We start from the raw sequence: 24,307 nt of genomic DNA on the forward strand, positions 1-24,307 counted from the left end.
CCACACTGGCTTTTCAAACCTAGCCAGAGAGTAAATCCTTGCATTACCATTACATTCTTGAACTTCTCTGATCCCAGTTTGGTTGGGTAGGGGTTTGGAATGTCACTCTGCTCTCCCAGTTTTATATGTACATGAGTATGGAGGTGGTGGCAGTGGTTGGCATAGATGGGGTTGGGGTAAGAGTAACATTGATTTAATAAATCATAGTGACATGGATATTCACTGAAAGGTAACACCAAAATCCCTTTACCCACAAATCTTTTTTTTTTTTTTTTAAGATTTTATTTATTCATGAGAGACACAGAGAGGGAGAGAGAAGCAGAGACACAGGCAGAGGGAGAAGCAGGCTCCATGCAGGGAGCCCGATGCGGGACCCGATCCCGGGATTCCAGGATCACGCCCCGGGCCAAAGGCAGGCGCTAAACCGCTGAGCCTCCCAGGGATCCCCTTTACCCACAAATCTTATGAATACTGTTGTGAGTTATGGAATAATTGAAGGATCCTATTTCTTCAGCTACTGTACTATAAATCCCTTTACCTTTCCTAAGGATCAAAACAATGATCATAATGAGAATAATTTTCTTTAAGTCTTATGCAGAGGATGTTGTTATTGTTTAGACTCATTGTTACTTAAGATGTATTCAGCATCTTCCAAGAGTGGTTTTAAAACACAGGTTGAGGACGTTGGTCTGATTACCATGGGACATATCCACATAGAACAGCTCCAGAAAGACAAGGTGAACCTAATCATGGTGAGAAGAGAAAGAATGAGAAGAAACAGTTTTCCATCTTGCTCCCAATCCAGATTATAGAATGCAAATGATGTCCCCACACTATCTCCCATCCCCCAACCCGATGGTGATTCAGCAAGGACAGGATGTCTTTTTGCTAGAAAAGCTTATCTTTCCCGAGAAAGCAGTTCTGATTTGCTTGGCACATACTGATGTGAACCTTCAGCCTTCTTCCTTAAAGAGTCAAAGGAGAGTGTGAGGAGGGTGTGGCAGGGGATTCAGGGTCACAATTGCCATTTTATTTCTTCCTAGAATAACATATTCTCTGCTGGTTGCCAACATGCTTATTTTTATGTAGATTTGCCCTTGGATGTAACCTTGAACAACTAAAATAGAATAACTATAAGCTACTTCAAAATGCTTGACCTTAAAAGTATATAAAAATATAAGACAAAGGCAGGAAAACGATCCAGGCCACAGCTTTGAGCAAGGAATCACTGAGCTTCTTGGGTCTAGTTAAAATATCAGCTTTGTGCATATTAGATTCCATCCTGTGTTTGATTATTTCTGCATTGAGTGCTGCCTTTATCGATTGTTAGAGTGGAATGTTCAAGAGCATTATATTACAATCTGTCTCCAAATGGCTTTTCAGAAAGAAATTTCCTGTAACTCAGAGGCAGAAATAATGCAGGGAACAAAGGGAAGAGACTAGACAGCTGAATTTCACCCAGACTTCTGCATATGGGAAACTGATGGAGCACACCCAGAGAGAACTCGTGTTGGCAGTCTTAGCAAAGAGGGCCAGTTTCAGCTCATTACTATCACATCACTAGAAGCTATGGGGAATATTATATAAAGCCAAACTGATGGGGGTTATGGCTTTGACAGTCATGGTACTTTAAAGATGCCTTAGAGCCCAGAGCCTCTTGGCTTATATTGTTCCCCTTGTATATGTCTCTTCCATCTACCTCACATATTCTTGCCTAAATCTCACCTCCTCTATAAAGACTGCCATCCTCTTTCACTGATCACCTCCTCTCTGAAAGCACTGCATTTGGTACCACTGAATGCCATCTATGTGGTTTTTTAAAATTAATAATTATTTATTTATTTATTCATGAGAGACACAGAGAGATAGAGAGAGAGGCAGAGATGCAGGCAGAGGGAGAAGCAGGCTCCATGCAGGGAGCAGGATGTGGGACTTGATCCCAGGTCTCCAGGATCAGGCCCTGGCCTGAAGGCAGCGCTAAACCGCTGAGCCACCCGGGCTGCCCTATGTGTTATTTTTTTAGGTTACATAAGCATTGGTTTTATTTTACAATTAAACTTTAACCCAGTTATGTCTTACACATTGTGTATCCTCCAAAGGAAGCTATAATGCATTGTGCAGAGATGGAGTGTTCTTTTTGTGTGTTTGTGTGTGTATTTCACCCCATCCCCATTGGTTCCTTTAGTCAAAGATGTGGTTTATCAAAGTTAGTAATATTTGGGTCGTGTATACCACAAACTCCAACTCAACTCAGCTTAAATAATAAAAAGAGTTTATTGGCTCAATATAACTAAAAAATCTTGTAGATCAGGTTTCAAGGGAGGTTCAACCAAGTGGCTCAAGAATGTAAAAATGACCTGATTTTCTGTATCTCTGCTTTACCATTCTTGTGGTTGGCTTTATCTCGTGATTCTTTTGATAGAAGGATGGCTGCTCACTACTCCTGGAACAACGTGTGCATCTTGTTCACTCCAGAAGAGAGCATCTAGCTTAAATCGTATGTTCACTCCCAGTGGTGCCCATAGAAATGAGTATCAATATACAGGTTAGCTTGGCCTAGCTTCCCTGGGGTGATAAAGATCCCCAAGCCAAAACTGGGAAAGTCAGATTGGGACATAGGAACTTGGGAGGCAACTAACAATTGCTGTAAAACATCAACAAGCTTTATCAACCTCCTACAATCTGCTGATATTGCATCTCATGTAAAAGGGATCTATTCTCTGCCTCTGAGGTATTTTTATTCTAGAGAAAATAAAAGGAACCAATCAATAACTTTGTCATTATCTGGCCTCCACAGAATTGGCAAATTCTTAGGTTGCCCCTTCACTAACAAGATTTTCCAGGGACTGTAGTTCCCTTTTATTCGCTGCTTGTCACCACACTTTTCTCTTCAAAAAGGGAAAAAGAGGGAAAAGAAGAAAGAAGGGAAGAAGAGAGCGAGAAAGAGAGAAGGGAGAGAGGAAGGGAAAGTGGGAGGGAGGGAAGGGAAGAAACACATTTTATAGGCAAACACAGAAACCCTCCTGGGCTCTGGTTCACTCAAGCTGGAGGACTCCCACACCTGGTCAGTCAATACAGTACTAAGAATGGAAAATAAAGAGCCGTCATCATTTACCCGTCTTATCTACAATTGCTAGTTGAGCCAGATGAATATCAGGTATTTTTGAATGCGAGATTGGGTTCCTAGAGGTGACACTCCCCTCAAGTATGAAGCCTATTCCTTCCTGGCCCCCATTTAAAAAACTGTACAGAGTGATGATTTCAACATCTATGTGTCTATATTCCTGACAAGACCTGGGGTTACTCCTGCTATCAGGAGGAAGCCACTGATGGGTGACAGGACTGAAGTGTACTTTCAGTTTGTGTGATCACTTAAGCAAACCCTGGTTTTCAGAGTCTGCCCCCAGAAGCTGAGAACGGGAGGGGAGGCGCACAAGGAAAATGATGATTACTGATTTTGGAATAATCATCTTGCCATCGAAGAAGTCTATCTTTGATTTGAATCAGTGTGGGAGGTGGTAGCAGGCAGAGAAGCAGATACATCTCTTCAAGGGAGTCTGTGTGGAAGAAAGAAATGTCACCACATCCTTTGGCATAACAACAATTATTTCTAAGTATAAACTCCAGACTTTGAAACAGTACAAATTGTCTTCACTTTGCACATCCTTAATATCTGAAAATATAATTTCCCAAACATCAAAGAGAGAGAGAAAAAAAAGGGAATGGAGTGAGAAATCTTCTCTCTGACAAAAAGAAATCTGCGGGGGTCATTTGACTAACAAACGCCCTTGGCCTTGTAAGATAGTTCAATTCTCCCCAAACCTTTGTGGACCCATCTACTTTGTAAACAGAGGTAGAGGGAAGATTCAACGTTCGTTCGGGTGCTTGTTGAAGCTTGAATAAAAATGTGCACTGCTTGCTTCATCTGCCCTAGGAGAAGTCTTCAGCACGAACCAAAACACAGTTTTCTTTAGTGTCTTATGCAAATTACTGCGTTGAAAGAGATCTGGAAGATAGGAAGAGTTCTTGCTTTTTGGAAAGAACCAGATCAGATGAAAGAGGCACAGACTTTACTAAAACCAGAAATGATGTTTGGAGACACACGGTTCCATCTTCTCCAAGACCTGTCTTGACAGGAAGAAGCTGCTGTCTGGTACTGGCGTTCCAGTATGGGTTGGGAGGTTGCGTCCACTGGTCTTCAAGCCCCTGTCAGTCTTGGGGTCCGTGTTCCCCGGGTGGGCCAGACAGAAATGAAGAATGACACAATACTTGCATTCAACTGGTGTGTTCCTCTTGCCAAGTGTGCCTTCTGAGCTATGACTTGTCCCTGCACACGTCCCACATTCTCAACATTGCCTGCTACCTACTTTTCTCCATATCAGAACAGCTGGGAAAGGAGCACTCTACAATCACAAAATTAGAAAAGTCATTTATATCTAATGTTCAGACAAGATAAGCTGAGGGTCTCTGTGGGTAGCGCATTTCTAAAAGATTAAGAACAAGCTGTTGCTGTCTGGAAAAGTGGGGCGTGGTAGAGGCTTAGTAGGTGGCCCTGATGTATTTTAAATTCTTAAAGGAAGGTTCATGGATATATTGGACTATAACAGGCTGGAATCAAGGGCTACATTCTCTTTGCAAGATAGTTTTCACAGCTATAGTACAATAGGAATAATGTCAACCTTCTCCTTCCTGCAATACTACGCTTGACTCTGGATACCAAATGTTCGTGGAACCCATGGAGAACTTTGGAAGAGGTTTTAACAAGATCTTGTTGGAAGAGACCAACAAATCTGATTGAAACATTGGAAAATAAGGTAAGAAAAATGCTGACATAAAGGCCTTGGACTTACTTAACTCATGGAAAAACAAAGGTCGTTCTGAATTGCTGATAGCTGGCATTTCTAAGCCTTCACATGAAACATGCAGTTTAGGTGGAAAGAACGTATGAATGTCAAGGAGCTTGTTGAAGTGGGAGAGATTTCCAATGTGACTGAGGATTGGTCTTTCTGACCTGGGGTAATTAGTGAAAAGTTTTGCCTGATGGCAGCAGCAGAAAGACCCCTTAAAGCCTTCTTCTCCCCAGTTCAAACTGTTTTTCTCTTCACAGAACTCATGTTTCTAAAAATCCTGTGAATCACTTCCACTTGCTAAATGATTGTATATTCACCCTGTTTTTTTCTACGATAGTCTCCTTTTATGCTTTTTGTCTTGCGTAATTATTAATAGCTTCCCCATTCCATGTCTAAATATTCCATTTGAAGAATAAGGTATATGGTTGTCCTAGCATGGTTTGATTTGGGAAGTAGATATGGAGTTCCATAAACTCTTACAAAGTAACTCAAAAGACTCTGCTGTGGGGAAAACAGGCCTAGGCTGATGCTCTTTTAACCTGAAAATGTATGATTGTGTGACACTCCTGACATTACCCAAAACACCAATTACACGTCCTCTGAGAGCGGCATGGACATCCACCCACATGTTTCTTCAACCTCATTTGGAACTGAAAGCTTGTACTTGCAGCTATGTGTCTTAGAGGAGAGACAACCTCATTCCACCATCAAAGCTGGGAACTTCACAGTTTTCAGATGTTCAGGACTCAAGGCCCTCACTCATCCCTATATTCCACCCACCTCTGGGAATGTAGGATTATAGAAAGGGAATCAACATAAGATCTCTAACATGAATGTTGATTTCATCCATTCAGCTAATACTTATTGAGTACCTATGTGTACCAGGCACTGTCCTAGGTACTGGGGAAATAGGAGTGAAGGAAAGAGACTAAACCCCATCTTCTTGGGAATTAGTTCCATAGGGAGACAGACAGCAAACCCAACAAGTGCACAGATAAATGATGTGTAGTGTAGCTTCTAAAGTATTGTTAAAAGTTGTGAAAGAATGTAGGTCTTGAATAAAGTCCCCAGAATGAGAAAAGTAGGAGAGCCCATTCTCCAATCCTGCCCTTTGATTGAAGGCAGCACCATGCCTGTCCTGAAGGGTTACGAGATGCATGCTTCTTCCCTTAAATATAAATAAAACAAGTAAGTGCTTGTTGCACAAACCAAAGGATTATCACTACATCCCACCATGTTAGGGAGCCCAGCTCCCCAAACGCAAGAGTACTAGTTGTGGTGGTTCCCTGAGCTGTCAGTAGGAGTGGCCCCTGCATCAAGTCGAAGGAAAGGCTGTTCCTGCCCAGGGATTCTATGTTTTCCAAAATAAAAGCAAGGCCAAGGAGAAATAATTGGTTTGGGGATTTGAGTTTATTATCTCTGCTCTCATGCACTGATTTCATCTTCAAGCCTCCCCTCCCCCATTCTGGTCCTTGGGGGGTCAGTCAGAGTGTGCAGTGTTAGCTGGAGGAGGCCTTGGGTTTTGTTTTTGATTTTGTTTTGTTTTGAGATCATGGAAGAATTTTGGAAAGGAAGAATGATCAAAAATAAACTTTGAAGAATTATACCATGACTGTGTTTGTAAAATTTTCCACAAATGAGCTATAAAATGATCTAGAGTTGTTATCTGTACCCCAAACAAAACTGCAGCATTTTATGCAGATTTTTTTCATAAAAATGGTTGTAGGTACCCAGATATTTCTTCATAAATACTTACTGAACTGAATGGAACTATCTAACGTGTTCTGAAAACAAATATTGTAGTAGATTGAGCTCTTTGCTCTGGATGCGTTCCAAGAGTTGTTGTCACTAAAGGTTTAAATATATAAAGATCATACAATAGACTCTATTTTCATGGAAGTAGACTGCACTCTAATTAATACACCAGAAGCTGAATCACTCTGTTTTTTCAGGCACATAGAAAGGAAGTGCCATCTCTCCTCAGTTATGACACAGCGCCAGTGGATGCATAGTTACTTCTTTTTCTAAAAGGAGCAAGGAAAGAAACAGAAGTGAGAGCTAAAACTGCCGAAACCTCAGAGAGAATTCACACAAGGAAGAAGAGACCCAGGGGAGGGACCTGTGTTGGCCAGCCTCATGGGATCTAGCTGCATCTGACTTTCTCCTTCCTTCCCATACCAGAGGACGGGAGCCCTCATGGTGTCGCGGGAATTCTTCCAAATATACCTGGATGGCCTCTCTCTCTCATTCTCCTCATTGCCTATTTCAGACTTCCTAGCCCGTCTCTGTGTCTTCAGCCCACCTCCACCTTCCCCTCTGCACCTGGCAGAGACTCTAGCCTGTACTTCACAGCCAGTGGAGAAGGCAGCAGAGGGAAAGCCTTCACTTCGATACCATCCCTCTTTCCATCTTCTCATTAGACCATGGAAGAGGTGTCTTTCCTCCAGGCTCAGGCAAAGCCCTCCAACCCATGCTTTAGATCTCATCCTTTCCCACATCCTCAAGAATTTGCTCTTTTAATTACCCATGCTTTTTCCTGTACCTTCTGCTCAAAGAGGAATGTGCTCCAATCTGTCTCATCTTAAGAAAATAAAATAAAACCCCTCGACTTCCTGATTCCTCTAACGAGGGACCTTCGTTAGGACCATGGCAAGAAGAGCCAAGATTTTAGAGAAGGTGGCACTTGCTGTCTCCTGTTCCTGACTACAGTCTACCTCTCCCACCTGACAGCCATTCCTCTCACTGAGGGCTCCAGTCCCTGGTTGCTAATCTAATAGACAGGTTTCAGTACTTGCCTTCCTTTACCTCTCTGTGGCATTGAGCACTCTTGTCTGGCCCCCACCCCCAAACACTCTCCTTCTAGTCCACAAAACCACTCTCTTGGATTTCCTCTTAATTGTTTGGCCACTCCTTCGCAGTCTTCTTGGCTCTGCTTCTCTCTTAAATGTGGGAGTTCCCCAGGGATCCATTCTGATCTGTTCTTATCCTTTTTCTTTGCTTTTCCCAGAGTGATTTTTTTTTTTTTAAGGCAAATCTAATCATTTCACTCCCCTTAAGGTCCTTCTGAAGGTTCCAATCACCTTCTCCTTGGCAGGGCTCACCAAAGCTCTCCTGACCAGAATTATGCCAGCATTGTCTCTTGCTCCTTTCCAGCAAACTCTCTAACTTCAGCTCCAGTTAGCAGTTAACTGAACAAGTTCATGTTCTTTCTGATTTACACGTTTAGAAAATGCTGTTTCCTTTAGAGCACATTCTCTTCTCCCATCTTCATCTAACAAAGTCTAAGATTTTTTCCCAAAGCTCAGTATGAATTTTTATCAGTATTTATTTCCATTGTGTTTATCTGTTTTTCCCACTAGAGTTTGAGTTTCTTAGGACAGGGACTCTGTGTCATTTATTGTCTTAAGCTCTGTATTCTTCTTGTCCAACAAAATACCTGCATGAGCAATAAATATGTTGAATGAATGAGTAAATGAAAGCTCATTCCTCTTGATGCCAAGTCCAGGATGTAAATTAAGTTCAGGTCACACGGACCTTTCCTATCAGCCCTGAGGACAGTGCTTCAATTGCACATGTCTCCACAAAATAAAGGATATTGATTTTCTATCTGCAAAATAAATGTATCTCCTGTTGGGAGAAATGTGTTTGTTCTGGCCTTCCTGGTAGTCGTGGAAGTGAATTACAGCCTTGGGCAAAAGGGCATCCCTCAGTCAAGGGGATATGGTATGATCTGGTGGGTAGAGAGTGCATGTTAGAGGCAACATTCTATTTATACCTGGTGTTGACTCCTCCTGGCCACTAAGGTGATGGGCAGTAAGGACTGGCCTCTGCTCTCCTCTCTTCCAGTCCATCCCTGACATGAAGCTAGCAGAGGAAGGGATTTGCTCTTCTATTTTCAAACCAGGTTTGCTTCTAGGTTAAAAAAAGCATTTGCTGAGAGATGGAGACCACAGAGATCTTTGCTAGGATTGTATTCCTGTGGATTTTTCTGGCTTGGTTGCTGTGTCTGTGTAGTTCTTATAGGCTCATGATGGGTTTGTGCTATTTCCCTCACAAGATACCAATGTATTTAAGAGTAGAAACCATATGTGGTACCTTGGTAGCTCAGTCAGTTGAGTGTCCAGCTCTTGATCTCAGCTCAGGTTTGATCTCAGGGTCACGAGTTCAAGCCCCATGTTGGACTCCATACATGGAGCTTATTCATAAAACAAAACAAACAAACAAACAAAAGCACAGGGATCCCTGGGTGGCGCAGCGGTTTGGCGCCTGCCTTTGGCCTGGGGCGCGATCCTGGAGACCCGGGATCGAATCCCACATCAGGCTCCCGGTGCATGGAGCCTGCTTCTCCCTCTGCCTGTGTCTCTGCGCGCCTCTCTCTGTGACTATCATAAATAAATAAAAATTAAAAAAAAAAAACAAAAAGAACAAAAGCACAAACCGTGTGTTTTTCTCTTCTTATATTGTCTCAAACCAAGTTTAGCTGTCTACCTTTGGAGGGTTGGCTTAATAATTGTTTATGAGTATAACTACCACTCATAAGGTAAATACTTGGTCTTGAAAAGAAGTATAAAATAATCATAAAACCACCAGTTACCATTTCAATTTCCAAGATGATGACATATAAACTTCTCTATGGAGTCCTGGAAAATATGAGAAGACATAAATCAGAATGGATGCAACCTCATGGCATAAGCTTTCAGAGCACAATGACATGACTTTTCAATCTATTTCTAGGGTAATAAATTATACGTATTTAAGTTGTAGCATAATCTGCTACAGCAGACTAATATTGCATTGATGGATTGCTTTCTGAAAAAAAATTGTTTAATGTACTGCATTAAAAGATGTAGCAGAGAGAGAAGTGATGGTCCTCAAGGAGGATGGATTCCAACCAGCTTTAAGTTCCGTCTACTTAGAGCCCTTTAACCCCCTCTCAGACACTCAGTTAAATATTTAAATGACATGCGAAATTTGATAGAAGAACTTTTGGTTCAAGACTTCTCTATCTGTGAAATCTCTTCATGGTAGCTAGTCTCTAAGACAACTCCAATGGTCTTGCCTTCTGCTATTCATGCTCTCGTGTAGTGTCTTGTCACAATGAATAGGGCCACCGTGCATAACCAACAGGATGTATAGAAACAATAGTGTGTAACTTCTGAGGTTGAGTCATTAAAACATTGCAGCTTCAGCCTCACTTTCTCTTGGATCACTTGTTCAGGGATCAACCAGCTGCTCTGTTATGAGGATTCTTATAACAGCCCTATGGCAATGTTCATGTGGCCAGGAGCTGAGGCGTCTTGGCAACGGCCACCACCAACTTGTTAGCAATATGAGTGAGCCATCTTGAAAGTGAATTGTCCCACCCCAGTTAAGCCTCCAGATGACTGCAGGCTCAGCCAGCATCTTCATTACAACTTTGTAAGAGACCTTGCACCAAGGCCAACCTGTTAAACTGCTCCTAAATTCCTGATCCACAGAAACTAAGTTTCAGGAAATTCCTTACCCAGCAATACATAAAACTTGAATCTATATTAGAACAAGCTGATGGTCTAACACTATAGTGGACACTGTGGTACACTCCCTAGATTGCTTCTTCAGGACTGAAATAACCATATCCCAACTCCTAGAAATATTATATCTTGGCAACACAGAGTGATGTCCCTCACTAGAAACTGCCTTCAGCTGAAAGTATGTCTCACCCAAGATTATGATCCCCTGCCTGGGATAGCTTGTGGCCAATGACTAACAGATATAGGGGTGAAAAGGTCTACTAACTCCCTTGCTTCAAGCTTTCTCCCCTTCAATTCCTTAAAGATATATCTCCTGAGGGCACTCAAAAATCAATCTTCAACATGCAACTCTGTATCTTAGAATCTGGTTTCCAGAGCACCAAACCTGAAATTGTTGGCACCTGGGATAGTCCTTGGAAGCAGAGTATATGGCAGGTGGCCTGGTTGGCTTGCCAGGGCCTACAAAGAGAACAATTAAAAGACTGGGGACAAGTGAATCTGGGGAAGAGGCACATGGCTGGACCTATGTGGGTAGGCACAACCAGATAACATACATTACAGAAGAGTTAGTAACTAACCAACTGATTCAGCTGGTAGGTGTCAGCCAGCCTCTGTCCCCTTCAAGCCCAGCGCTTGTGCAGTGGATTCATAAACAGAGTAGCCATGATGGTAAATATGAAGGCTTATGCATTGGCCAAGAACATGCTCACAAAGGCTGATTTAACTAATGATGCTGCTGAGCGTCCATCTGACCTGCCAGTAACAAAGAGTAATGCTGTGTCTCCAATATGGCACCCTTGCCAGTCATTTGGTAGCAAATCAATTCTTTTGAATCTTTTCAAACTTAGAAGGAGGAGCAATTTATCTTGACTAGGGTTGATACATATTCCTGGTATATGGGTTTGCCTTTCCTGCCTGCAGGGCCTTGACTGGACACCTTTCAGTGTTCCTATTCCTGGAGATAATGGTTTATGCACACGCAGAGCAGCCACAGCCTGAGAAGGACGTGGGAATTCACGAAAGAGGGTCTGGGTCCCCCCACTGAGCTAGCTACCTAGATCAGTAGATCTGCTGGTTGAGGGTGAGAGACATCTAGATTGAGTTACTACTCCTTACCCTGAGCATCAATCATGAATGCAAGGTCAAGTGCAGCAATAGGGCTATAGTTCATCTCACTAGCACTTCTTAGTTTTTACAAGAAACAAGACTAGCCAAGACCCTGGAAAAGCTGTTTCCAGACAAAGCAAAGTTACCATTAGATGCAAGTAGATGTGAGCAGCTCATAGTGGACGCTGTGGAGCTCTGTAGAGGTCCCCCTTCAGGAACAACGTACTCATACGTTGAGTATGTATGAGTATGTACGTACTCAGCTGCTGGGACTATCAGCTAATGTCAGGCCATGGCTACATGGCTTACTGGGAATTATCCTTAGCTACAGAGAACTGCTTCACCTAGGGTTACACTTTCAGGGACAGCCACTAGCTGGCTGATGTGAAGATGTCAGCGCTGGCACTTCTGCCTCAATTAGGGCATCTCTGAAGGGACTTCTCAGCTCCAGAGCTTCCCATAGGAATGGCTGAGGCCTCTGTTGCAGCTGCTTTGTGGATCGGCTCCTGCTTTTCCCCAATCCTGCCTTCCTCAGGTCCTTATATCTCCCAAGACAGTCTCCCAATAACCTTCTGCGTGCAATTCTCTGTCTTGAAGTCTGTTTCCAGAGAAGCTTACCTAACAAAAACTTCCATCTAGGGATGGAAGTTCTTTCCATCCTGTGTTTCTTTAATCAACACAGAAAAAAAAAAAAAAAAAAAAGGCCAGAGAGGAGTCCATGCTCTTTATTGTTAACCACATTGAGAGAAAAGCTAAAAATTATAAACTTATAATATTATAAACTTTGAGGTAGGAAGTTAAGAAAAAAGCTTGAGTAAAAAGAGATATTACAGAAATTACTATAAAATCTTGTTTACAAATTAGTTTAGTAGTTTCCCAGAAGAATGTGGTCTCTAGGTGATGGGACACAGGACAAGTAAGTTTTGATGAAGGCAAAAAGAAGAAGAAAAATCCTGGCGTCAGTGAGTCTGATTGACTCGCTAGGGGCTGCAAAGAGAAACTGAATGTGTCAAGAAAGCATTAGGTAGCTGGGAGATCATGACTACTTGCTTCGTGGATGGGGCATTAATAGGAATAAGGTGTTGAGGGTAGGTACACTTTATATATCTCCGTTTTCTGAGGGGGATGAGCAATATTGAAAAATATTATGGTAAGGCTCTTTGTTTCCTGCCACTTTGATATTATTGCTATACAGTGTTTTGTGGGTTGTGATTACCCTAGCTTAATTATTTCTTGTTTGTAATTTCCATAATGTATTACTAAACAGCGGGCAGCCTCTTTAAAAGAATAAATGGTTCCATAGAAATTTGCTGTTTTGCTTGAGACAGAAAGTGGGGGGGGGGGGGGGCAGAATTAGTAACAACTAGTAGGTTGTAGGTGGTGAGCGTGAGGGCTCACCCACCTGGGTATCTGGAGTTTACACTGGCCAAGATCAGTGCAATCTTATTGTGTATTACTGATTTTTCTCCCAAACTGTCTTGTCTTCTGTTTTCCCAATGCTCTCTTGCCCCTTGTCCCACCTGCTCTCTGCCCTAGGAGGGAAGGCTGAGCAGTAGGATTTCCACCGGGATCTCATGCTTTCCAGCTTCTGGGTGGATTCGGCCAGTGGGGAGCCCAGCCTGGGCAGGAGATCTGAGGGAGGGAGGGGCGTGGGGCTAGCATATCTTCTTGTGAGGTCACCACAGGTCAGATGTACCCATCTCAGAAGGGCACAGCTCCTGTCAGAGAGCCCCTCTGCAAGGCTCCAGGAATCTGTGTTCAAGAAACAGCCCCCTTACCTGGCCCCCCTTGGCATAGGGGTGCTAGCCATCCCCCACCGTTCCCTGCTCCAGGCTTCTGCATCATCCCTTCTGAGCTCCCCACACTCTGCCCACATCTTTGCCAGTAGTCCTCTCCTCAACCCCTCACATCCATTACATCCGTTTCGAGCGGGCCACAGCTCACTGCCCAGCCCCTGTCAGAATGATTCTCCTTCTGTTTCTCTCCTGGTTAGGAGTCAAAATCTAGATCTGGTTCTCACAGACACAAGCGAGGCACCCATGTACTAGGAAATCCCTGGGAGCTGGCATTCAAAGATTTAAAACAGAACTCTAAATGGCGTGAGGAAACCCCTACCTCGTTTCAGTATAATGGTGTTGTTTTCTTGAGGAAAGTGGCAAGGCAAGAGACTGGAGCAGAGAAGGATTAAAAGTACTAAGCTGCCATGAAGAGAGGGTGGTGAGCACCTAGACTTGGCATCAGAATGGCAGCAGGTAGGAGCAGGCCCAGGCTGAGAGGAGATTGAAACCAGAGGCTTCAGCAGGGCAACGCCAAGAAAACAGTTGCACGTAAACTTGGGCTCCCTGGAGGCCACGGCAGATGGGCCAATGAACGGCCATTTCTACCATCGTCCGCCATGTCTGTGTCCTGCACTCTAGCGGCAGCCTCACTGACGAAACACCTGCCATGTCCCAGGCATGATGCTTTGTGTGCGTGGGCTCATTTCAGCTTCACAGGACAGACAAAGCTGATGTGGGACAACAGGCCGGAGACTGGCCCAAGCACCCAGGGCTTGCAAAGGACAGAGCCAGGATTCCAACCCTAGAATTTAATCACCTGGTCAATCACCTTCTTCTAGGACAGATTTGACCTGGCTTTAAAGATGCACATCGAACGAGGTGGGCGAGCGGTTTGGTGGCGGCGGCCTTGCGAGTTCGCTCCAGCAGACGCAGAGATGCAGATCTTTGTGAAGACCCTGACGGGCAAAACTATCACCCTTGAGGTCGAGCCCAGTGACACCATTGAAAATGTCAAAGCCAAAATCCAAGACAAGGAGGGCATCCCGCCTGACCAGCAGCGTCTGATTTTTGCGGGCAAACAGCTAGAAGATGGCCGAACTCTGTCAGACTACAATATCCAGAAAGAGTCCACCTTGCACTTGGTGCTTCGCCTGCGAGGTGGCATCATTGAGCCTTCACTCCGCCAGCTGGCCCAGAAATACAACTGCGACAAGATGATCTGCCGCAAGTGTTATGCTCGCCTGCACCCCCGTGCTGTCAACTGCCGCAAGAAGAAGTGCGGCCACACCAACAACCTGCGCCCCAAAAAGAAGGTCAAATAAGGCCCCTCCACCAGCTCTTCCTTTGCCCGCAGGGCGGCCTCCTGCCCGAGCCTCAATAGGTCCTGGGGCCTCAATAAAGTTTCCCTTTCATTGACTGGAAAAAAATAAAAAATAAAAAAAAAAAAATAAAGATGCACATCAAGCCACAGTGGACACTGGGGAAGTTCAGCCCTCCTCCTTTGACCTCGTGGAGATGGGGGAGGCAGACTCAAACTCATGGTTGGTGTGGCGCCAACGCACTCTTTGGGAGCCAAAAGCTCTGCAGAACCAGAAGAGGCCCAGCGAGGTCGGTGCTGATCATGGAGCCTGTTTCCTTCACCTTCTACCTTGCCCTTCCTGCCCAGGTGTGGGCCCTCCCTTCCACAGGGCCAGGTCCAAGCTCTGGGAAGCAGGGAAATGGGACACAGACAGGTATTTGTGCTCCTGGGTTGTCCTCCGTGTGTGGGATTGCACTGGGAGAGAAGGGGAGCGGGAAGGCATTCCTCACGCAGTAAACAACCCAGGCCAATTTGCACCCGGCCGCTGAGCTGTAATCTTTTCATTATGCCTTGCGTATTTAGAACCAGGGGTTCTATTGCTCTGGTACAAACCAGATTGCAATCAGCCTGCCGAAGGATTTTCTTTAAACATGAGTCTTTATGGGAGAAAAATTAGTCAGCCACATTAAATGCCCCTTTAAAAAGCAAGCTGCACCCCCCCACCCCCTTCTGTTTAGCTGGAAGTCAGTGTGCAAGCTTGGTCCGAAGCAAAGGGGACTTGCTTCCTTTAAACTGCAGTGGTCCCCCCTTCATTTGCAGGGATGCATTCCAAGACCCCCCCAGGGGAGCCTGAAATCGCAGACAGTCCCGAACCTTCTGTGTTTTTTCCTATACATACGAACTTATGATAAAGTTTGATTTATAAACAAGGCACACTAAGAGATTAACCACTAATGAAATAGGACAATTAGAGCAATATACTCTAACAAAAGTTACGTGAATGTGGTGTCTCTCTCTCTCTGAAAATGTCTTGTTTGTGCCCTACTCTCCCTTCTTCTTTGGTGATGGGAGATGAGAAAATGCCTCCGTGAGGAGGTGCAGTGAGGAGATTGACGTAGGCGTGGTGATGTAGCGATAGGCTCCTATTGACCTGACCATAGGTCAGAGGGAGGATCATCTGCTTCCAGACCACAGCTGACTGTGTGAGGCTGAAACTACAGATAGAGGGGGAACCACTGTACCCTCCCCAGGTGTTCTTCAGTTGGGATGGAGCAGTCTCAACTCGTTCTAGATGCTTTGCCTAGTGGGTGCCAGCCTGCTTGAGCTGCTCCCAAAGATGCTAATGTTTCATTTGAAATAGGAATCTGAAATATGCTCCCATATTTCCTTTGCATGTCCTGAGGGCCTCTTGTGCTTTTTTCTTGATTCTTTTCAGTGAATAAAAGTAACTGAGTAGTGTGGTGCCTGGGTGGCTCAGTCGGTTAAGCATCCAACTCTTGATTTCAACTCACATCATGACCCCAGGGTCATGAGATCAAGCCCCATGTTGTACTTGGTGCTCAGTGTGGAGTCTACCCGAGATTCTTTCTCCCTCTGCCCCTCCCCCAGCTCTCTCTCTCTCAAATAAATAAATACAATGGTTGTTTTTTTTTTTTTTTTAAAGTAACTAAGTAGCATAGATCCCTGACCCTATTCCAGTCTGCAATCCTTTGCTATAAATATGCTTGCCCATGTCCAGGCCCATTTGTTTTAAGGAAAAAAAAATGGAACAGGAAGGGGATACCTCCTTTCTCTGTTTCCTCAGTTTGGGGGCAGCCTACATGGGGTGGTAAGTTAGGATGGAACAAGTTTAGTTATGAAGAGGCCGGACACATGTACCATGACGGAAGCAGGTTCCACTTCTATTTCACTGTGAGAGGAGCAATTGAAAGGAAAAAAACCCAACCACTGTGGGTAGAGTCCCTACTGGACTGGGTAGTGCAGATCCTGGGGTCTTACCAGAACAAGCCGTGCCCACTGAAATAACAGTAATGTTGCCACATTGTCTCCATTGGAAGAGGCATCTGGAATTTTGAACTGGATTGGAAAAATCCTGGGCTCTCTGGGGTCTTTCTTAAGGTCGAAGAAATGCTTCTCTGAAATGGGAGGGTCCTTGAGAATCCTTATATTATCCTCAGAAAGGCCCCAAGGGAGGCTCCTGCTGAGCCTGCCCTGGTCCTCTGTTGGGCTAGGACTGTGCTAAGCCCAGCCATGAACATTGAGATCCTTTCTGTGGTTCTTTCAGAGCCTGTTTTGGGGAGAAGCAAGTCAAAGAGTGCATTTCTGCTGCTATTCTTGCTCCTTTCCCCAGCCAACCCTCAGTCACTAGCATTTCTCAAACCATAGTTTAGCTGTGAATACCCGAGATTTTCTTCCTGTGTTGACCACAGTCGCCCTGGTGGTCATGCCACTTTCTGGCATAGCCAGGCAGAGAGCCAGCCGCCTCAGAGAGGAAGGGAGAGGAAAGATGCCTTCCCTTCAGGGCCCAGAGGGACTGTGGGTCCCAACCGCCTGGACACACAGGGTAGAATCAAGCGGAACAAATTATAGGGAGTAATTTAGGGATGGGGGGTAGGAATGTGCCTTCATCCAGGCCAATGTTTTCAAAGGTCTCCATTTTGTGAAGGTGTTGTATCTAAGACTTGGCTTTCTCTTTGTGAATGAACCCATTTGTGAAAAATTCTAAAAAAGAGGCAGAAGCAGGGGAGGAGGGAGGAGAAGAAGGAGGAGGAGGAGAGGGAAGAGGAGAGAAAGACAGACAAAATGAGTCTATTAAAGGTACCCTACAATTTCAGAGCTTTAATCTCCCCTTGAGTATTCTTTTATAGTTTTTAGCAACATTTTGGTCCCCCACATATTTTCTTCAGAACAGCAAAATGGCAGTCAGGAATCTCTTCAGTCCTCTCAGAGACTTGCAGTGGAGGCAAAGAAATCAAGTTCAGCTACTGGGGAATATTTACTGAGCATGGAATCAACTTGGTGCTGGGAACTCACAAAGGCCTTCTGCTTCGGTTCAGAAACTAAAACTTCCATGTTTGAAACATTAGACACGATTTTAAGTCCATATATTGGTGAGGTTGGTGGATACAAAATAGAAGAGGGAATTTAAAGTTAACAAAAGACAACTGTGAGGTGAGGCTTGAGAGAAGAGGGAAGGTAGGCAGAGGATTGGGAGAAATACAGTGTGAAGTCGAAGATTTTGAGTGAAGACAATGTACCTTATTTATCAGCACCTCCTTGCTTTTGAATCTCCCTCCCCCCAGACACATACACATACACAGACACAGACATACACCCCTTTCCAACATTCTTCCTTTGGTCCTTCTTTTACTGAAATCTTACTCATCCTTCACAGCCTATCTTACCCTCTATCTTCTTTACATAGACTTTTTCAGCATCACCAGCCATCACTGGTTCCCCTTTCTGGAAACTCATCTTCCACCTACTGGCTAATATCACCCGCTAAATTACTCGGTTTCTATTTATTTCAAGTGTGTGTTTTGTTGGTCTTGATAAATGGTAAGGTCTTCGAGGACCAGAGTAATGTCTTCCAGTAGGATCAGACATAGGAGGAAACAGTGTGTCCACATCGCAAACAATGGTTAGATGGATGGAAGGTTCAGAACTTTTGTTTCTCTGGGAACGTTACAATGCCCAGCATCCCCATCTGGACAAGCTTTCCACTTCTTGGCCATGTCATCGGCACCACCACACAGCCTGCCTCAGACTTCTTAATAGCTCTTCAGTTTCTTTTTCCAACCCAGGGGTGAGAGCACACTGGTTCCCTGTAAAATGTTCGAGAAGAAGAGTTGCATTGTTCTTAAAAGACAGGGAAGAGCAATTGCCTACTTTTTGTACTTTATACATAAATATTTGTTTAAGCTGTGATAAAAAAGCCAAACTTGGAGACTGCCACTCCACATTCACTTTGGAAAGGAGGGCAGGTCGGATGGTGATCTTTTTCAGCTAATACTGTAGTGTCAGTTGCCATTTCCAGAATAGCCAACCTTAGTTAATCAGTATGCGAGTAATCCAAGACTTTGCTCTGGCTCAGATCCCTCCTGACCTCTTTTTAGAATTTTGAACTTCTAAGATTTCTTCCCCAGGGCATGAAGGATAGGGAAGAAGAACAAGGAAGACAATTAACAAAGGCAATGTTGTTAGTGGTCACAGGAGCCCTGCTTGGAGACTGGCCGGAGAGAGGGCTGAAGGCTGAGGCTCAAAACAAAAGTTTGAGGTTTTGGATCACCCCAAGACTTAGGTGATATGTGCCAGCCATGTCCTTATTGCCCTGGAAATGTACAAAATGGTAGTCTCAAGGCAAAGCAGGCCATGGGCAGTATTTGGAATGTGCTATTACAGTTTTGCCTTCTGTTTTAATTTTATTCCAAGATGTGATCATTAATGCTATCAATGAATGAGTATGGATTAAGTGCCAGACCCTTCATGTACAAGATGATCTCATCAGTAAAACAATTCTTCATGGTGAAAATAATCGTCTAATTTATACAGATCAGGAAATTGAGGCTCAAAGGAGTTAATTACGTAAACTTCATCTGTTCAACAAATATTGATTGTGTATCTTTCATGTGCCAGGACTTAGAAACTAAAAAGTGGCAGAACCAGGACCCAGGGGTGAGTATAGCTGGATTCCAAGCCTGTGTTCTGTCCATGGAATTGTGTTGCTTCCCTTAGGAAGGAATGTCTCCAAAGGGCCCTTGCTTTCACCCTCATTTTTAAAATATTCCCTTTGCATTCTGGAAGCTCTTTGGGCACAAAATGAGAACTATTAACCATGTTCACCAAATGGTAGTGATGATATTGGGATATGTCTGTTTTATTTGTTGGTGTTTTTTAAAAGGAGAGGTAGACAAGGACAATTTTGGGACTTAATTTTGTGCTTCTTAATTTAGGAGTAGAATAGGGAAAGAATATGAGAGCCAGTAGCTCCTAAAAGCAGTATTTTGGCTGTAGGAGCTTCTGTAATCTAATTAACTAAGTGGAAGGAATCAGGGATGGCTTTTTTAAAAAGGGACTCAGATTAACACTTAAGTTACATTCCACTCCTCATCCTTTAGGCTCTGACTCAGAGATTCTATGCTGTTCTCCAAGGCACACACCTATGGTCAACGTGGCCTCCCCCACCCAGTCTTCCTAAGGAAGCCTCCTCCTCTATGTCCGCCTCCTCCATCCACATAGCCACCCACAATCCAGATCACAGTTTTCTCTTGCCTACATTTCTTCAGCTAATTGATCCCCAAAACTCTGGTCCTATTTTCCTTAAATCCATTTCCCACACAGCTGCCAGGGTGACTTTTCTGGTATGGAAATATTTAATGTGTAAATTTGATCCTGTTTCTTCTTATTGCTCTTAGGATAAAGTCCAAACATTTTAGCAGGGCAAATAAGCTCCCCCATGACCTAGTCCAGCATGATTCAATGTGACGTGAGCCACATACAGAATTTAAAATGTTCTAGTACTCATATTTAAAAAGTAAAAAGAAATAAGTAAAAGCAACTTTAATATATTTTATTTAGCTGAACATATCCAAAATATTATCATTTTGATATGCAGTCAATATTTTTAAAATATTGAGATATTTTGCTGTCTTTTTCTCTTATGCTTTATATGCAAAATCGGGACAGTGGATTTTTATCAGAAATACTTACCGGGATTCAGATTTCATAAAACTTACCCTTTAAGGAGTAAATTCACCTACCCAAATTGTCCTAAACATACTTAAAATTTTTTTAGTAACTAAATTGGGTGTTGGTCTAAATTAAAATTAATTAAACACATTACAAAATTTTTTTAAGGTTTTATTTATTCATGGGAGACACAGAGAGAGGCAGAGACACAGGCAGAGGGAGAAGCAGGCTCCATGCAGGGAGCCCAATGTGGGACTAGACCCCGGGACCCCAGGATCATGCCAGAGCTGGAGGCAGATGCTTAACCACTGAGCAACCCAGGGATCCCAACACATTTAAAATTTAAACTTAAAATCCAATTATTCTGTCACATTAAGGCCACGTGAAGCACTTCATAGCCTAGTGGGTACCATATTGAACAGCACAGCTCTAAGCCCTGGTTCAGTCTCTCCCTAAGACCTGGAGGACATTATGCTAAGTGAGATAAGTCAGACAGAGAAAGAATTATTGTATGATCTCACTTCTATGTGGAATTTTAAAAAGTCAAACTTGTAAAAACAAAGAGCCAAATGCAGGTTACCAGAGGCTGGGGAGTAGGGGAATAGGAGAAATGTTAAGAGCACAACCCCGGGATCCCTGGGTGGCGCAGCGGTTTAGCGCTTGCCTTTGGCCCAGGGCACGATCCTGGAGACCCAGGATCGAATCCCACATCGGGCTCCCGGCGCATGGAGCCTGCTTCTCCCTCTGCCTGTGTCTCTGCCTCTCTCTCTCTCTCTGTGTGACTATCATAAATAAATAAATAAATAAAAATTAAAAAAAAAAAAAAGAGCACAACCCCAAGACTAGTAGACAAATAGGTGTTGGAGATCTAAGGCGCACTATGGTGATTACAGACACCATATTGGATTATAATCCTCAAACTTGCTAGGAGACTGTATCTTAATTATCCTACCACAAAAATAAATGATAATTATGCCACATGATGGGGGTGTTACCTATCACTACAATGACATTCCTATTATAACATAAAAAAGATATATCAACATATTGTGCACCTTAAATTTACACAATATGGTATGTCAAACACGTGTCAATTAATAAAGAATAATAGTAGCCAACACTGGTATATATCAGGCACTGCCCCAAGGGTTTCCATATATTAACTGCTTTTAATTGAATTATCAAGGGACAATAATCCTGTGAAGTAGATACTATTATATCTCTATCTTATAGAAGACAAAATTGAGGCACAGAGAAGTTGAGTAATTTGCCCAAGTTCACACAGCTAGAAAGTAGCAGAACTGAAGCTTGAACTGGGAGTCATGCCCTAGAACTTTTGCTCTTAACCACAACAATCTTGACTGCCTCAAATTCCAGTAGCTCTAAGAAGCTTCCTCTGACCTCAAGGCTGTCACATCTGTTTTCCCCTCATGCTTTGGTGATTCTGCAGTCAAGGCTTAGGGATGCACACTGGCTCCTTCAGACTGGGAGGGTGCCATTTCCCACACTGCAGCAGTATTTTTCTGGTACTTATCTATGTGGATTGTGGCAGTCAGTGTACTACTAAGACAAATGTCCGCGTTCATAACATAGTCCAAAGCAGAAAATATTTAACCAGATGTGCTTATCAAGGCTCTTGTCCCCTCTTCGGAAATGTCCAAGCTGCTTTTAAGCTGATACTGTCCCCTTGTCCTGACCAAAGCATTTGATGAACCCTCTGGATTACATAACTTGATGTGAACTCTCTGCCCCTGGCCATAGGAGACAATGGTTCTTAGAGCACTGACATGAACATTTCCTGTCCTTCCCAGCTAATGAAGAACAGCCTTTCCAGGAAATGTGTGCTTTGTGAAGTCTGACATTAAGAGTGCACGAAGACAGCCTGAGAATGGGGTACAGTTAAATATGATTAAAAGTAGAAGATTAAAAACATTACAAAAATATTGCAGCAGGAAATGGAAAAGAATGAGAATTATGAGCAAGGCAGCTCTTACCACCCTTTGACCTCAAGAAGAAGTTACCTAGTTATAGGAGAAGGTAAAGGGGTGCTGTTACCATAAATCACTATTAAAATTCACATTAACAAAATTACATTTAAGAAATTAGATGAGAAGAGGGAAAGCTAATTGGATTCTGGTTTAGTCAAACTAATCAGTATTCTTTTCACAGGGAGAAGATAGGATTTATACAGAGGTGCCGTTGACATATTAATGGCCACTGTGAGTAGCACCAAATGGTTTGGTGTAACTGCTAGATATGCTTCAGCTCCTTAATTTAAGCTCATAGACATGAACTTAGAAAGATTATCTTCTAAGATACTTGGAGCCAGAATGCAGCCTTAACCTAGTGCTAGGTTCTAAGCAAAAGGTTTGAACATCTGTGGGCCTCAAAACCATGGGTGGATAGCCTATGACAGAAATCCAGTGACAGTATGTGAGAGAGAAGAGTTTTAGAAAGATAATATGTGGGTGGGGTTGTAAGAAACAGCTTCCAAACTTGGAGAGAAGACCGGATCCTTTCCTTCTCCCCTAACCTGTCTCCAGCCACAGTAGGGTTTCTCCTTTATCCCTCTCCACTATAAACATTGGCATGCTACTTCAGCAAGGTTGCTAATGTCCACTCAGAATGTTTTACCTGGAGACCAGACTTTTGCTTCTAGCTACGATGGAGTAACAAGGACAAGAATTACCCTCCCTCTTGAAACAACCAGGAACCTAAAAAGTATATGAAACAGTGGTATTGAAGGCAGTAATATAGCAAAAAAGGATAGTGATCTCTCTGAAGGCCAGAAGAAGAAGCACCCAAAAGGATATGAAGGGACAATGTTCAGCTCCCACTGTAGGGCCAGAAACAATGCCTATTTTTTACAATATGGACTGAATACCATCATGATTCATGGAGAACTGGATAGGGTACACAGATGGCTCTTGCCTCAGTATTGGGGAATAATTAGTTCTCATTATTGAACACTGGACATATTCTCCATTTCCACCAAACAAATCTTAAAACATATCCAAAAACATTGAGCTCTTTCCAAATAACTTAGCTCTATTCCAAAACAACAGATGTGGCTGCTGTTTTATAGGAATACAAAAATATCCATCATCCAACAAGGTAAAATTCACAGTATGTAGCATCCAATAAAAAAAGTACCCAAAAAAGCAGGGAAATGTAGGGACAAAAAACAATCAATTGCAGCTGACCCAGAATTGACACAGATGTTAGAATCAGCAGCAAAGAACATTAAAACAGTTATAACCGATTCCATATGCTTGAAAAGTTATGTAGAGATTTGGAAGATACAATAAAGATCCAAATTGAACTGCTACAGATGAAAAATACAATGAATTTAACAGCAACAACAATCAGAGCATGATTGAGCTGTGACAACTTCAAGCAGCTAAATAAATGTGTAACTGTTATTCCCAAAAGTGGGATGGGAATAGCAGACAGCCTCTAAGATGGTCCCCCAATGGTTCTTTCCTGTTGGTATTCATGGTCTTCTTTAATTCCTGCCTCTTGAGTGTGGGATTAATTTATTAACTCATTTCTAATGAGTAAAATATGGCATAAGTGACGAAACAGAACTTCCAAAATTAGGTTACAAAAAGATTCTGGTTTCTATCTTGGGTGCTTTCTCTCTCACTCTCTCTTGGATCTCTTTTCTCTGGGGGAATAGATGCCATGTCATGATGCAATCCTGTAGAGAGGTCTATCTGGCAAGGACCCAAGGTTGCCAACAAGCATGTGAATGGGTTTGGAACTGGATCATCTGAGATCTGCCAGTAGCTACGGGCCAAAACCTACACTGCAACCTCATGAGAGCTTCAGAGCTAGAAGTCCAGCTAAGCTGGACTTAGATTTCTGACCCATAGAAAGTGTGGCATAATAAGTGTATATTATCTTCAGCTGCTAAATTTTGGAGTAATTTGTTACACAGCAATAAATAACTAAGTCAGAAAAATATTTGTAGAAATAATGGCCAGAAAGTTTCCAACTTTGATGAAAACAATAAACTCACAAGAAACACAATGAACTCCAAGCGTAAGAACGATGATGAAAATCACAGTTAGA

At 43.2% G+C, this 24,307-nt stretch overlaps 1 long non-coding RNA gene and 1 pseudogene across 1 annotated transcript in view; one reads left to right on the forward strand and one right to left on the reverse strand.

Moving 5' to 3' along the window:
• Positions 1-395: 395 nt before the first annotated feature.
• LOC119871648 overlaps positions 396-24,307 on the reverse strand; it is a 34,992-nt gene continuing 11,080 nt past the window's right edge. Inside the window, exons 2-3 of the long non-coding RNA XR_005358553.1 lie at positions 9,445-9,490; positions 396-743 (exon numbers count right to left, since the gene is read on the reverse strand). This is a non-coding gene — a long non-coding RNA (uncharacterized LOC119871648). The remainder of the gene's footprint in view (positions 744-9,444; positions 9,491-24,307) is intronic.
• On the forward strand, positions 14,119-14,666 carry LOC612529 (ubiquitin A-52 residue ribosomal protein fusion product 1 pseudogene; annotated as a pseudogene).

Source organism: Canis lupus, chromosome 4 (assembly GCF_011100685.1).
Source record: "Canis lupus familiaris isolate Mischka breed German Shepherd chromosome 4, alternate assembly UU_Cfam_GSD_1.0, whole genome shotgun sequence".
NCBI lineage: Eukaryota > Metazoa > Chordata > Mammalia > Carnivora > Canidae > Canis > Canis lupus.